Source organism: Cebus imitator, unplaced genomic scaffold (genome assembly GCF_001604975.1).
Source record: "Cebus imitator isolate Cc_AM_T3 unplaced genomic scaffold, Cebus_imitator-1.0 Scaffold544, whole genome shotgun sequence".
NCBI classification, from domain to species: domain Eukaryota; kingdom Metazoa; phylum Chordata; class Mammalia; order Primates; family Cebidae; genus Cebus; species Cebus imitator.
The window spans coordinates 1,115,848-1,120,416 of NW_016107859.1; the positions used below are offsets into that span (position 1 = coordinate 1,115,848).

The 4,569-nt window shown below is 40.4% G+C and overlaps 1 protein-coding gene across 1 annotated transcript in view; it reads left to right on the forward strand.

Annotated features, from left to right (window-relative positions):
- Window positions 1-230: 230 nt before the first annotated feature.
- The window catches only part of SNRPN (small nuclear ribonucleoprotein polypeptide N), a 65,078-nt gene continuing 60,739 nt past the window's right edge, over window positions 231-4,569 (forward strand). Inside the window, exon 1 of the mRNA XM_037733734.1 lies at window positions 231-398. The gene's annotated coding sequence lies outside the window, so the exon portion shown is untranslated. The remainder of the gene's footprint in view (window positions 399-4,569) is intronic.

The window sequence follows — 4,569 nt, forward strand, 5'->3', positions numbered from 1 at the left end:
ATGGTCTCGATCTCTTGACCTCGTGATCCACCCGCCTCGGCCTCCCAAAGTGCTGGGATTACAGGCTTGAGCCACCGCGCCCGGCTGCTTTTGGGATTTTCTACCCACCCAGCAACCACCAGATGTGGCAGAAACCCCTGCAGACATCCCTCTTGCGCAAGCGCAGTTGCCCCAGGAATGCGGTCCTCCTGCTGCAGACCACGCCCACCAAGGGCGGGGCTGTAGCCAAGGCAGCTGAGCTCAGAGCCTTCTGTGGGGTCTGCAGTGGCAAGGCCAGCTGCTCCCTGGCTTCCCTCTGGAGCTGTATGAGGAATGCGGTTCTTTTGCATAAGAAAGGCCTTTCTCTTCAGTCATTCTGCTTGCTGATCAAGAACCCTTAACTGCTTCAGACTTTCCTGGTAATATTCATTCTTACTTTTGTGTTTTTAAGGCCCATATTACCTTTAACACTTGTATGCAGTTTTCTTTTTTATAATTTCACATAAATATCATCTAAAACCAGATTCTGTATTAAGGCCTTTCGTTTTTGTATTTAAAAATACATTCATAATCATTTCTTCAAAATATCTTTTCAGTTATTTTCATCTTTTCCATCATCATTCTTTACTTGTGGAATGGAAATACTACTTTTATGAGGAAAAGCAGATGTTACGCGCTTTTTAGTGTTGTCGAGAAATTTCCTGTGACACATCTCTGGTTGAAAAGGAGAGGAACAAGATTTTCTGTGAGGCACAAGATCAAATATGCTCAGAATTGCATGCTTTAATAAAGGCTGTGATTATTTTTGTTATATGGTTTAGCTATTCTAATCATAAAAGATGGAAAAAGAATTAATTTGTGTAGGCAGAACATTGCGACTCCCATTGTAAGTGTAGAGGCGGTCACTCCGCACTGCGCAAATAGGAATGTCGTCATGTTGTTTGCTTTTCTTGTTACCCAAAAACTGTAGATATTGGCTAGAGTCTTTGATTTTTTTCCCCAACCTGATTTTCTAATTGAATGATGTTTGCCCAGATAACCAATAACATAGATATGTATGTTTTTCTTACTCTTTGATAACTGATTACTATTTTGTTTTGTTTTTGTTGTTGTTTTCCTTAGTTTTCATTGAACTAAGAATGTCATTCAGAAAACGTTGTCATCCATATCCAGGTAGTATATAGTTGTATAATATGGTCTTGTAGTAAGGAAATTGCAGCCCTTACTGATTTTCTATTATTAATTGGCATGTTTTAAGTTTTCATGCTTGTATTTGGGGATTTTCTTTTCTGTTTTTTTACTCTGTTAATAATTTAACACCTTTGTATTGGTTATCTTCTGCATTGATGTCCATTGTTTAGGTTGAGCCCTTGACACTCCTCTGAAGTAGTTTGTATGTGAATCTGTAGCCACCCAAGGGATTCACCTTGCTGGCTGCCTAGACAGAGCCAATTTATCAGACAGGGGAACTGTAATAGAGAAACAACAATTCAGGCAGATCTGGTTCTGCAGGAAACCATAGTTTTATTATTACTCAAATCAGTCTTCCTGGAGCGGATCTGGGGTTTCTAAGAATAATTTGGTGGGTAGTGGGTCGGAAAATAGGGAGTGCTGATTGGTCAGGTCAGAGATGAAATCATAGGGAGCGGAAGCTGCCCTCTTACGCTGAGTCACTTCCTTGGTTGGAGTCATAAGATTAGATGAGCTAGTTTATCAATATGGGCGGTGTCAGCTGATTCATTGACTGCAGCATCTGCAAAATATCTCAAGTGCTGACTCATCTTAGGTTTCACAATAGTGATGTTATCCTCAGGAGCATTTGAGGAGGTTTCGAATCTTGCAGTCTCCAGCTGCATGAATCCTAAACTGTAATTTCTAATCTTGTAGCTGATTTGCAAGTCCTACAAAGGCAAGATGGAGGGGTTTTGTTTTGGGAAATGGCTGTTACTGTCTTTGTTTTGGAAAAGGGCTATTGCTGTCTTTATTTAAAAGCTAAGCTATAAACCGAATACCTCACGACGTAAGTGGAGACTGAACAACAGCAGCTTGGAGGTTAGAAGCAAGATGGAGTCGGTTAGGTCAGATCTCTTTCACTGTAATAATTTTCTCAGTTATGATTTTTTTTTTTTTTTTCTTTTGAGACGGAGTTTCACTCATGTTACCCAGGCTGGAGTGCAATGGCGCGATCTCGGCTCACCGCAACCTCCGCCTCCTGGGTTCAGGCAATTCTCCTGCCTCAGCCTCCTGAGTAGCTGGGATTACAGGCATGCACCACCATGCCCAGCTAATTTTTTGTATTTTTAGTAGAGACGGGGTTTCACCGTGTTGACCAGGATGGTCTCGATCTCTTGACTTCGTGATCCACCCTCCTCGGCCTCCCAAAGTGCTGGGATTACAAGCTTGAGCCACCGCGCCCGGCCCTCAGTTATGATTTTTTACAAAGCTGGTTTCAAATCAATGGCTTAGTGTCCTGGGTAGTGAAAATGGGATTCCTCAACCTAAGTTGAACATGGATTTCCTCCTGAAGAAACAATTTAGGGCTTGAGAAAGTAGGCCAGAATTGATTTAGGGCCTGCATTGTAAATTGTACAAATGCCAAGAAGATTGTATTGAGAGGAACACATTCTCTAGTGAATGAAGCATTCCTACAGGGTAAGCCTCTGAGACTCACTGGCAGATTTCATACAAGTAATGAAATTCTCAATCAAATGGACTAAAAGCAATTCTGGGGGCATTTGTTAAAGATGTATAAGATGTGAGAAACCAACAGCATTGATACTTTATGGATATTTATATGCCAAATTAATAGCTGTGTTACAGAAAAGGGGTCCCTATCCAGACCCCAAGAGAGGGTTCTTGATATTCAGGGTGAGTTTGCAGAGTAAAGTGAAAGCAAGATTATTAAGAAAGTAAAGGAAGAAAGGAATGGCTACTTCATAGACAGAGCAGTCTTGAAGGCTGCCTGATGCCCATTTTTATGGTTGTTTATTGATGATATGCTAAACAAAGAGTGGATTATCCATGTCTCCACTTTTTAGACCACATAGGATAACTTTCTGACATTTCCATGGCATTTGTAAACTGTCATGGTGCTGGTGGGAGTGTAGCAGTGAGGACAACCAGAGGCCACTCTCGCCACTGTCATGGTGGTTTTGGTGGGTTTCAGCTGGCCTGTTTACTGCAACCTGTTTTATCAGCAAGATCTTTACAACCTGTATCTAGTGCCGATCTTCTGTCTCATCATGTGACTTAAAATGCCTTAACCATCTGGGAATGCAGCCCAGCAGGGGTCACCCTCGTTTTACCCAGCCCCATTTACCCAGCCCCATTTAAGATGGAGTTCCTCTGGTTTATATGCCTCTGACAGATAGACATTTGTTTGTCAGGTAATGCTGCAGTCAGGGCCTCTGGATTTCAGTCCTCCATACAAAGAATGTCAAGGGCAGACCTTAATAAAAAAAAAAATAAATGAATAAACAAATTTTTAAAAATTACTCTTCATTTTCATTCTTTTATTGTATTATGATCTGACACCATTAACTTTAATTTCCTTGTATATGGAGAGCAACTCGATGAAAACTGGTATTTATATAGTGAAGAAAAGAGACAAGATTCCCAAATTTGAAGGAAACTGGAGGTTTTGTGGGAAACAAACAGAGGAGAGAAGGCTTACTCATTTCTACTTATTTTTAATGAGAATTGTGTCATTCATTCATAAATAGAAAGCTCCATTTAAATTACAGAAGCTCTTTGATTCATGATGAGGTTACTTCCAGATAAACCCATCGTAAGTTGAAAATATCATCAGTAAAAAATGCATTGAATGCAACTAACTTAAAATCATAGCATAGCCTATCCTCCTTAAATGTGCTCAAAACACTTGTATTAGCCTAAAGTTTTGGAAATCATCCACACAAAGCCTATTTTATCATAAAATGTTGAGTATCTCATGTAATTTATTGCCTACTATACTGAAATGGAAAAACAAAGATTGGATGCTCAAAGTATACTTTCCGTTAATGTATATTGCTTCTGTTTAGTTTTAAAATTTTAAGTTGAATCATAGGAAGTCAGGAAGCCCATATATTATAAAATGTAATAAGTTTACCAGCCACAGATAACAACAAATCATAGGAAATGCAGGTTTGGGTCGAGGTGGGGTAGTTCGACCCATTAGGTACTTCGAGGTGGGGTAGTTCGACCCATTTCCTTCATTTCTACTGGGCTGCCCTTCATCCTTGGGGTTATTGCAGGGTGGCTGTGCACTGCAACTGCATGAGAATCACTTGCACCTGGGAGGTGGAGGTTTCACTGAGCCAAGACTGTGGCACTGTGCTCTAGACTGGGCAACAGAGTGAGACTGAGACCCTATCTCAAAAACAAATAAATAAAAGGGTAATACCTCTGTCAAAGTACTGTGATGCATGGCTTAATTATGGCAATACCTTCTAAGAAATGCATTGTTTGGTGATTTCATCAGCATGCAAACATAGAGAGCATAACAAACCTGGAGGTCATAGCCTACTACATTTCCAGGCTATATGGTATTTTCTCTCTTTTTTTTTTTTTTTTTTGAGACGGAGTTTCGCT